We start from the raw sequence: 12054 nt of genomic DNA on the forward strand, positions 1-12054 counted from the left end.
TTACACCCAAGTGGATGGTTATGTAAGTAGATTGTATCAGCTTCCTATTGCTGCTGTAACAAACTGCCATAAACTTGGTGCTGATAACAACATAAACTTATTCTCCTACAGATCTGGAGGTGAGAAATCCAAAATCTGGGCTCCAGTCAGGGTGTTGCCAGGGCTGGTTCTTTCTAGAGGCTCTGAGGGAGTGCTCACTTCGGCAGCACATATACTAAAATTGGACCGATACAGAGAAGATTAGCATGGCCCCTGAGCAAGGATGACATGCAAATTCGTGAAAGCTCTGAGGAGAAAATCCATTCCCTCGCCTTTTCAAGCTTCTGTAGCCACTGGTCTCCCTCCTAGAATCCTTCCAATCTCATTTCAACCATCACACCTCTTATTTCCTCCTTGGATCTACTTGTTTCCCGCTTATGAGGATTCTTAAGATTGCATTTAGGACCTACCCCAAAAACCTAGGATAGTCTCTGCATCTCAAGATCCTTAATAACGCTTGCAAGTCTCTTGTGACATTTACAGGTTCCAGGGAATAGGACATGGACATTTGGGGCAGGGGGCAATATTCAGTCTATGACAAGGAAGGATGTAGGGACCCACCAAGCTAAATTAAACTTTGAGCCATTGAAAAGTGGATTTAGACTCCAAAGAATGGAGTAATAGGGCACCTGGGTGGCTCAGTGGTTGAGCGTCTGCCTTTGGCTCAGGTCGTGATCCTGGGGTCCTGGGATTGAGTCCTGCATCGGGCTCCCTTCGAGAAGCCTGCTTTTCCCTCTGCCTATGTCTCTGCCTCTCTGTGTGTGTCTCTGATCAATCAATAAATAAAATCTTAAAAAAGAAAGAAAGAAGAAAGAAAGAAAGAAAGAAAGAAAGAAAGAAAGAAAGAAAGAAAGAAAGAAAGAAAGAACAGAGCAATAAATCAGCAATGTCATGAAACACACCAGGAATGGAAGAGGCTGTAGAGGAATAAGATGGACAAGAGTTGATCCAGGGAGGGAATCCCTATGGCTGGGCACTTCTCTAAGCTCTTAATGGTCACAATGGAATGACCAGAGTCAGCTGGTTGGGCTGGTGCAGCAACTCAGTAGTCTGAAAGAAATGTCAGTTATATTTTAGGAGAAGGCATCAAAGACCCAGTACGGTCAATATTCCAGGAGCAGGCAGGACCAGCACCCCTTGGTGCATCAATGGGGATGGAAGAATCACCTTTTGGCCTGAGTCACCGTCTGGCATGGAGAGGGAGCCTCTGCATAGGAAAGATACAGCCCTCTGCCTTGTGCCCATATGAACCTCTGCAATATTGATCTAAGAGTAGAAAGCAGAATGTAACAGATACACTGAAATCTAAAATCTTTTAAGATTTCTCCACTTCAGCAAAGGGAGCCTGACTTATTTTTTTACCAATACTTCAACCAAGAAAATTAGAAATGCTGAACCAATTGGGTTTTTTTTTTGTTTTTTTTTTTTGTTTTTTTTTTTTTTTTAGATTTTATCTTTAAGTAATTTCCCAGTGAGGGCCTGGGACTCACAACCTTGAGATCGAGAGTCTCACATTGCTCCTACTGAGAAAGCCAGGTACCGGTACCCCAGACAAATTAGTTTTTTGAAAAATCTCTTGGAAAGCAACAGAGATCACCAAGACAGGGATATATAAATAGGATAATTTGTCACCAGAGGTTGGGTCTGTCCCAGGAATGCAAGGTTAGTTTAACATCTGAAAATCAATGAAACAAAAAATAGGAGAAAAAGATATTAAAAGCATTTCAACATATGCAGCAAAAATATCAATCAGTAAAATTCACCATCCAAAAGAGAAAATCAAAATCCATTTATGACTTTAAAAAAAAAGAAAAGTGGGCAGCCTGGGTGGCTCAGCGGTTTAGTGCTGCCTTCAGCCCAGGGCCTGATCCTGGAGACCTGGGATCGAGTCCCATGTCGGGCTCCCTGCGTGGAGTCTGCTTCTCCATCTGCCTGTGTCTCTACCTCTCTCTCTCTCTCCCTCTCTCTCTCTCTCTCTGTGTCTCTCATGAATAAATAAATAAAATCTATTAAAAAAATTTTTTAAAGAAAAGCTTCTTAGGAAACTAGGAGAAAAAGAAGGACTTTCTCAATCTGATAGAAAATATGTATGAAAACTTCTACAGCAAGCATCATACATATTGGAAGTTCTCCTCTGAGATTAAGAAAGAGACTAGGATATTTGCTACCCCAACTTAAAATTTAAAATTTACCTGGAGGTCCAGGCCAGTGCAATAAAGAAGGGCAAAGTTTTGAGATTAAAAAGGCAGAAATACAACTGTCTTATTCACAGATGACATAACTAGGTAGGTAGAAAATCCAAAAGTATCAACACATATATTATTACAGTTAATAAGTTAGTATACAAAGTTGGTGTATACAAGGATAGTATACAGAATGTAATTGTATTTCTATATAATAGCAACAGACAGAAAATGAAACTTAAAAAATTTTTAACTAAACTCTATACCTCACATGGGGCTCAAACTCACAACCCTGAGATCAAGATGCCACACTCCACTGACTAAGCCAGCCAGGTGCCTCAGTGGTGGGGGTATATACAAATATTAATATACCATCAGTGGTGTATTTATACAGTGGAATGAATTAGCTACTGCTCCAGGCAACTACATAGAGGAATCTCACAATATGTTAAATGAAAGAAGGCAATCACAGAAGAATAAACAAAAAATGATTCTATTTATATAAAGCTCCAAAGCAAGCACAACTAATCTCTTGTGTTGGAGGCGACCAGAAAGGAACACAGGGGTCTTCTGGAGAGCTAGTAAGGATTCTGTCCTGGGTGTAGATTTGAGATGATTGAGTGTGTACATATATGATTCATGTAATCACCAATGTGTAAAACTTCTATTAAAAAGTTAATAATGGGGGCACCTGAGTGGCTCAGTGATTGAGCATCTGTGTTTGGCTCAGGTCATGATCCCAGGGTCCTAGGATCAAGTCCTGCATTGGGCTCCCCAAGTGGGGAACCTGCTCCTCCTTCTGCCCATGTCTCTGTCTCTCTCTGTCTCTCATGAATAAATAAAATTTTTTTTAAGTTAATAATGAAGGAAAACCTTTTGGCAATTCCTCAAAAAGCTAAACATAGAATTACTACACAATCCAGCAATTCCACTTCTTTTATTTTTTTAAGTTTTTATTTACTCATTCATTTAAGTAATCTCTAGACCCAATGTGGGGCTTGAACTCACCACCCGGAGACCTCAATCTCTGACTGAGCCAGGAGCCCCTCCATTTCTTGATATATACCCAAAAGAATTGAAAGCTGATACGCACACAGTATCACAGATATTGATAGTTGCACACCTGTGTTCACAGAAGCATTATTCATAATAGCCAAAAAGTGCAAATAGCTCAAATGTCCTCTGACAAATGAATGGATAAACCAAATGTGGTTTATATATAAACTATATTTATATATGATACAATATTATTCAATATTGTATTGTATTCAATACAATAGCTCAAATGCCCTCTGACAAATGAATGGATAAATCAAATGTGGTTTATATATAAACATATATATATATATATATATATATGATACAATATTATTCAGCCTTTAAAAGGAAGGGAAGTATTTTTATTTTTTCCAGCTTTATTGAGATAAAATTGACATCTAACATTCTGTAAGCTTAAGATGGACAGTGTATTAATTTGATACATGTATCTATCACAAAATCATTACCACCATAGTGTGAGCTAGGATTGAAATTTCAACAGACACACCCTACAACCAGGATGAACCTGGAAAATATGCCAAGTGAAAGAAACCAGACACAAAACGACACATATTATAGGAGTCCTCTTACATGAAGTACCTAGAGTAGACACAAGAGAATAGAATAGAAGTTACCAGTGCCTGGGGACAGGGAACTGCTGTTTTTAGTGGGTTATGGTTTCTATTTGGGAAGATGGAAAAATAAAATGATAAAAATCAAATAAAATAATTAACAATTAAAAATTAAAATGACAGGGCACCTGGGTGGCTCAGTCGGTTAAACATTTGTCTTCAGCTCAGGTCATCATCTCAGTGTCCTGGGATCAAGCCCTATGTCGTGCTCCCTGCTAGGTGGGGCGTCTGCTTCTCCCTCTTCCTCTTCCCCCTCGACCACCTCCTCCTCACTTATTCTCTCTCTCTCAAATAAATAAATCTTTAAAAATAAAGAAATACAATTAAAAATTAAAATGGCTAAGGTGGTAAGTTTTATTTCATAAATATTTTACTACAATTAAATTTTTAAAAAATTTTCATGGCTAGAATGGTAAATTTTACTCTATAGAAAGTAGCAAAATATAGTAAAATTTACATACATAGGGACGCCTGGGTGGCTCAGCAGTTGAGCACCTGCCCCTGGCTCAGGGCGTGATCCACGGTCCCAGGATCAAGTCCCACATCAGGCTCCCTACCAGGAGCCTACTTCTCCCTCTGCCTACGTCTCTGCCTTTCTCTCTGTGTGTCTTTCATGAATAAATAAATAAAATCTTTTTAAAAAAATTACATACATAATATATATTTGTAACCACAATTTAACAAGTTAATTATGAACAATTCTTTGTCCATTGATGTGAAAACATAGATCAAATGGACAGCTTTCTACAAGAATATAATGTAATGTCTCTTAGAAAGAGACAAGCAGAATTATCCTATAATTTTTAAAGAAATTGAATCAACAGTTCCAAAACATCTTCGCAAATCAAAAGCAAGCCCATGAGGTATTACAAGAGTGTTTTCTCAAACATTTAGTCACAAATGACTCTAAACTTACACAAAACATAGCCTAGAACAGGGATAAACCACAGTTTGTGGGCTGAATCTGGCCATGTCTGTTCTACCCATGGTCTGTGGCCACTCTCATATGCTAACTAGCATGCTGAGTAGTTGCGGCAGAGACCAAAGAACCTGCAAAGCCAGTTATCTAGTCCTCTACAGAAAACATTTGCCAGGGATGCCTGGGAGGCTCAGGCACTTAAGTGTCTGCCTTTGGCTCAGGTCCTGATCCCAGGGTCCTGTGGTTGAGTCCCAATCAGGCTCCCTGCTGAGTGGGAAGCCTGCTCCCCCCTCCCCTCCCCCCCCTCCCCCGCTCATTCTTTCTCTCTCAAATGAATAAATAAAATCTTTTTAAGGAAAAGATAACATTTGTTAATAAAAGAGAACTCTCTCCAACTCATTTTATAAGGTTAGTGTATCCTTGGCACCAAAATCTAACAAGGACTGCATAGTAAAGAAAAATTTTAATATCACTCATGAATTTAGATATAAAAATCCTAAACAGAACAGGAATGAATGAGTGAATGAGTGAATGAATGAATGAACAAACGAACAGGTGACCAATCTTCCTAAGAATTCCTGAATTTTCAGTCTGTATTCCCTGGGTCTGTTTGGGTGCTTAAGTGAGTGTCATCTTGTTATTGATCAATCCCTTTCAGTTCATTTCCTTGACTGTGGAAGACACCATTGCTGACTAACCATCCCTTTTCCTTCGCCTACTTCCCAGACTTTCTTATGGCGAATAGTAGCCACATCACTCACTTTTAGGCAATGAAACTTAAAGGGAAATCAGCTGGGGGGACCTCTGGGAAAACTCTTGCTTTCTTATAAAAATAGTCCAAGAGGAGAGGAGAGCTTGCCAACACTGTTTCCTCCTCCTCTTTTTTTAGCACTAAAATCAAGTCTGATGCCTGGAGCTGTGGCAGCTATCTTGTGACCATGAAGATAAAAAGCCAGTATGTTAATGATGGCAAAGCAGAAGGAGAGGAAGAATTTGAGTCCTGAATGACTTCATAGAGCAGCTGACACACTGCCAGCAGCTGCCTCTAAACTTCCTGTTATCCAAGGAAATAATCCCTTTTGTATGAGTCTCTGATAGTGGGGAGTTCTCTCACTTGCATGTGAAAGTTTCCCTAAGACATCCACAAATACACAGTATTTCTGTCACTTTTCTAAGCTATGCTTTAACAGAGCTTATATTTAGGTCGGAGGAAATAAATATTAAAAGTAAATGAAAGGGGCAGCCCCTGTGGCACAGCGGTTTAGCACCGCCTGCAGCCTGGGATCAAGTCCCACGTCAGGCTCCCTGCATGGAGCCTGCTTCTCCCTTGGCCTGTGTCTCTGCGCCTCTCTCTGTGTGTCTCTATGAATAAATAAATAAAATATTTTTTTAAAAATGTTAAAAAAAAAAAAGAAGTAAATGAAAGAGACACCCTGGTGGCTCAGTGGTTTAGCACTTGCCTTTGGCCCAGGGTGTGATCCTGGAGTCTGGGGTTGAGTCCCACATGGCTCCTTGCATGGAGCCTGCTTCTCCCTCTGCCTGTGTCTCTGCCTCCCTCTCTGTGTGTCTCTAATAAATTAAAAAAATATTTTTTTAAATAAAATAAAAGTAAATTAAATAAATAAACGTACATAGATACATACATAAAATGGAGGCACCTGGCTGGCTCAGTTGGTAGAACATTTGACTCTTGATCTCAGGATTGTGTTCAAGCCCCACATTGGGTGTAGAGATTACTTAAAAATAAAAGCTTAGGGTCACCTGGATGGCTCAGTTGGTTGAATGTCCTGGCTCTTGATCTCAGCTCAGGTCTTGATCTCAGGGTCATGAGTTCAAGCCCCATGTTGGGTTCCATGCTGGGTATGGTAAGTTTTCTTAACTTTAAAAAATTTATTTCAAATAGGGATAAATTTATTAAGACAAAGCAGCATAATGGCATACAGAATGAGGGAAGGGAAAAAGCAGGACATCAGACAGGGTGGTCAGGGAAGGCCTCTCTGAGGTGACATTTTAACTGAGGCCTGACAAGAAGAAAGAGCCAGGTAAAGATCTGAGGAGGAGTGTTCCTGGCAGAGCAATCAGCAAAAACCCAAAGGCAAGAAGAAACATAAGTGTGAGGGTCCTCCCCCACACCCAATCCATTAACAGACCTTGTCAAGTCTACTTTCAATATATTTCTGACCATCTTTTTTCCCCTGGACATTGCTACCAGCCTGGTCTAAGCCACCAGCCCCCTTGCTTGGACACCTATAGTGGCCACTACCTGGTCTTCTGCTTCTACTCTGGTCCTTCTTTATAGTCTATTCTCTAAGCAGCCATAGAGAACCTTCTAAAACATGAACCAGCTCATGGCAACCCTTGCTCAAAGCCATCCAACAGCTTTGGTTTCACTCAGGGTAGTACCATCTCCTACCACTCTGCCCTCTTTTCCTGTTCTTCTCCCATCAAATGTGCTCTCACCACAAGGCCTTTGCACCCACTGTTTCTCTGCCTGGAGGCTCTTCCCCCAGATATTCCATGACTCTTCCCTCATCCCATTCAGGTTACTGGTAGAGGGACATCTCTTAAGAGAAGGTCACTCTGGCCACTCATCCTAAAACACCCACCTGTCACTCCCAGTCCTTCCTATTTCTTCTTGCACTGTCATTCTAAAGAATGATCAAATTTTCCTTTTAAGTTCTGAATCTGATCTTTATTCCATACTAGAAGTTGTTGGCATTAAGGATGCAGAAAGTTTGAGCACATTCTTAAAATATAAACGTTCCCTTTCTTCACTCCTGGATTTGCTCAGGTACTGGAATGCTTCTTTACTTCACCTATTGTTGAATACTCATAGAAATGAAAATGTAAGGGCACCTCGGTGGCTCAATCAGTTAAGCATCTGACTCGTGGTTTTGGCTCAGGTCATGATCTCATGGGTCATAGGATCAAGCCCCTCTTTGAGCTCCACATTCAACCAGGAGTCTGCTTGGGATTCTCTTTCTCTCTATTTGCCCACACACACACACTTGTGCATGCTTTCTGTCTCACACACACTGTGCACTTTCTGAAAGAAAGAAAGAAAGAAAGAAAGAAAGAAAGAAAGAAAGAAAGAAAGAAAGAAAAATATTTTTTTAGTTATCTAAATTTGTGGATATATTCTTTTTTTTCCAACTCCCTAGTTTCAGTTCTCTAAGCCCAGATTTCAACACTTCCATCTTCATGAACCCAAAGAGGCTTTTAATAAACCATTCAAATCCTTATAACTTGCAGACAGCCCCACCTACGGGGGGTAGGGGATCTGGTGTCCTTGGAAGTATTAGACTTAAACTGTCAAGAGCCCAAATTTACTTCCTACTTAATTCATTGATCCTCCTCCCTAATTTAAAAAAAGAAAATGTTAGCAATGTCATTGACACAGATGATTTCCAAGAGGAGTAATTAGAGCTGCTGGTTGGCACACTCAGGCCCCCTTAACTACCCCAGCTTAGAGAGGACCAAGAATACTTTCATAAATGAGGAAGCACTGATGCCAAAACTGAGTATATCTGAAAATTCCATGGTTGTACAATTCTGAAGGGGGATCAACTGCATTCAGAATGACTTACATAGAAGTTACTACCTAGAAGAATTAAGGACTATTCAATGAGAGGGACACCTGGCTGGTTCAGTCAGTAGAACATGCCACTCTTGATTTTAGAGTTGTGCGTTTGAACCCTGTGGTAGGCATTGAACCTACCCAAAAAGAATAAATAAATTTAACGAAATTTTAAGGACCATTCAATGGGAAATAAGATAGTGACAACAAGCATCTACTTGTCCTTACTTTAATTTGTGAAATGAGTGAAGCTCTGTACCGCCTAAGGCCAAAAGGTACCAAGTCATTCACTTTTCTTGGTCAGAATGTTTGAGAAGTGGCCCCAAGAACACTTTATGTTAGATTCTGACTGCTTGCCCATAACTGGAAATCCATTGAAGTACTCTGGAAAGCACAAAGAAGCCAGTGCTATGTTTTTGCTCATCTTCCTTTGCCTCTCAACGTCACGCTAGCACAAACAAAACCTTTCAATGGCTCATCACTTGCCTCATGCCCTCTATGCAGACATACAGAGGACTGTCGCCATATTGAATGAAACTGAGCTCCTCCAAGTGTGTAGTTTCTCTAGCTGGAGTATATACTGTACGCTCATGACATCCAGTGGTCAGAAAAACACTGTGCAGAGTATTTATTTATTTATTTATTTATTTATTTATTTATTTATTTTTCTTTTCATACACAATCCACAGTGCTATTGCAAACAGCTGGTCTGTAGAGGCATAAAGGATCCACAGTGAAACAGGAATGAGTTTGGTGTCTCCCTGCTGTAATGTCAGCAAGAGTCCAGGCTGATATGAGAAACCTTTTTTTTTTTTAAGGTTTTATCTATTTATTTGAGAGAGAGAGGGAGAAAGTATACACAAGCAGGGGGAGCAGCAGAGGGAGAGGGAGAAGCAGGCTCCCCTGCTGAGCAGGGATTCTGATGTGGGGCTCGATCCCAGGACCTCAGGATCATGACCTGAGCCAAAGACAGACACTGAATTGACTGAGCTACCCAAGCACCACCCCACCTCTGCCCCAGAAACCTATTTGATAGGTGCCCATAAAAGGTCATTTGGCTATTTAGAAAATCCCACTCCCCACACCATCAAATATGCAGTTACAGAAAGAATGATCGATTTTTTAAAATTGAGGTGAAATTTACATAACATAAAATTAACCTTTTTGAAGAATACAATTCAGTGGCATTTAGTACATTCATAATGTTGTATAACTACCATCTCTGCTAGTTCCAAAACATTTTCATCACCCCCAAGAAAATCCTATGCCCATTAAGCGGTCGTTCCCCATTCCCTCCTTCCTTCAGTCCTTGACAACCACCTGTCTGCTTTCTTCTCTAGGGATTTACCCATTCTGGTTATTTCATATAAATGGAATCATCCTATATGTAACTTTTGTGTCTGGTTCCTATAACTTTTAATTTGGGGAGAGGGGGGTTCATTCACTTATATCATTGCATTAGCATTTCATTCCTTTTTATGCCTGAGTAATATTCTATTATTTAAATATCACATTTGAAAGCTCCTGGGTGGCTCAGTCAATTAAGCATCTGCCTTCGGCTCAGGTCATGATATCAGGGTCCTGGGATCAAGCTTCACGTGGGGCTCCCTGCTCAGTGGGAAGTCTGCTTCTCTCTCTCCCACTTGTGCTCTCTCAGTCACTCACTCTCTCTCAAATAAATAAATTAAATATTTAGTAAATAAATAAATAACATTTGACATATTTATCAAATCGTCTGTTGATGGACATTTCAGCTGTTCCCACCATTTGGCTACTGCTGATAGTGCTGTTATGAATATTTGTATACAAGTATTTATTTCGTGCTCGCTTCAGCAGCACATATACAAATATTTGTTTCAATACCTGGTTTCAATTCTTTAGGGTATATATCTAGAAGTGGAATCCCTAGGTCCCGTGGTCATCCTACTTAACTCTTTGAAGAAAAAATTGTTAGACTTCTTGAAATCAATAGAAGAAATTGAAATAGATTTTTTAGACTTCTTGAAATTGATAGAGGAAGAATTTTATTTAGACCAGGACCAACTTTTCCCAAATGACCCATTGATTTTTTTTTCTTTTTTCTTTCTTTCTTTCTTTCTTTCTTTCTTTCTTTCTTTCTTTCTTTCTTTCTTTCTTTTTTTTTTTTTTTTGAAGTTTCCATCATTCAGTTAGGTCCGCCTGAAAGTACTGATGGGAATGAATGCAAATGGACAAGATAAAAGAGCCCATTCAGGGGAAAGTTAATTTGCCTAAGGATACTCTGTTGACATTTGTTTAGCTTGAGATGACAGTTCAGCAAACGGAAATCCTTTGCCCCAAATCTTTGGTATGAGCTGTGTCATAACATTTTGTTTGAAAATAGCCTGCAGACCTAAAATGAATTTGGACAGTCAAAGTGAATTAATTAAGCTGAAAATAACTCTCAAAACAATGATTTCCCTGTGTGTGTTTTATTCAAATCTTCCGGGTCACTAATTTGTCATGTTTTCTTTAAGAGGAGAAAACAATGAGGAGGTGTATTTGGCGCCCTCTATGGTAAAATATTCTTGATTTAACTACAGTAAAGAAAGAGCTGCTTGTTCTAAATGAAGGTTCCCATAAACCCTCATTATAAATATGTTCACCATTTTGGATGAAATGCTTTCTGAAACAGCACTAGATTTCCCGTCTCCTAAGAAGATTCTGAACGTGATTATGAACATATTTGTCAGGCCCAGTTTGAGCTACACAACACAGTGGCCTTCTCAAGACCAAAGGGCTTGGAAAGGGTATTAGAGTGCCTGTAATTTACTCTAAAATCCTTCAGTGTGGTCTGTACATGTGACTGAGTCTCAGTCCACTTCCCAGGAACAGCCAGGTCCACTCAATTGGAAATACAAAACTCCAAAAAAAAAAAGGAAATACAAAACTCCAGAGGTAGTTAGAACTTACATTTGAAAGACTCATCAAAAGCCCACTTTGGCTCTCTTTGTCTTCAATCAACACCAGATAATTTGCTAATTAGCATAATGGGTGCTAAGAATAATTTTTCATTGATGAAATGATGGAATAGCCAAGAATATTGTCTAGAATCTAGACTCAAGACACTTTTGCCCATGTAGGAGCAGTGTGTATACATCTGATGAGCTCTTTGCTTAATTTTAATTTTCTAGTAGCCACGTTGAAAAAGTGAAAAGAAATAGGTGAAATTAATTTGAATAATACATTTTATTGAATCCAATATAACCAAGTCATCATTTCAGCATGTAATTGATATTTAAAATATCTTTGAGATGTTTTACATTATTTTTCTTGTCCTACGTCTCAGAAATCCAATGTGTATTTTACATATTACTAGCCATACCAGCACTGTGCTAGAACCTTTATGTGTATTTTATATCTCTAATCCTTAAAGCAACCCTGAAAAGCTCAGGTATTTTGGACTCATTTTACAGAGAAGCAAACTGAGGCATGGAAATATGAAGTAACTTTCTCAGGTGACATGCAGTTGTCAGGGGCAGCCAGAGGTAGTAGGCTATAGAGTCACATTTAGGCCCCCTCTTTGTGGCAGGCACCCATCCTCCACCTGCTGATGCAGGGATACAAAGGCCCAGACCTCCAGTCTCAATTTCAACTTTCTTACAGAACAGCCCTCAGTTACAGCCACACCGGGCTCACTTTCTCCCC

General features: G+C 39.6%; 1 pseudogene; it reads left to right on the plus strand.

Moving 5' to 3' along the window:
* Positions 1 to 190: 190 nt before the first annotated feature.
* Positions 191 to 303, plus strand: LOC144311672 (U6 spliceosomal RNA; annotated as a pseudogene).
* The last annotated feature ends 11751 nt before the right edge of the window (positions 304 to 12054 follow it).

This window comes from Canis aureus, chromosome 3 (assembly GCF_053574225.1).
Source record: "Canis aureus isolate CA01 chromosome 3, VMU_Caureus_v.1.0, whole genome shotgun sequence".
In the NCBI taxonomy this organism is placed as follows: Eukaryota; Metazoa; Chordata; class Mammalia; order Carnivora; family Canidae; genus Canis; species Canis aureus.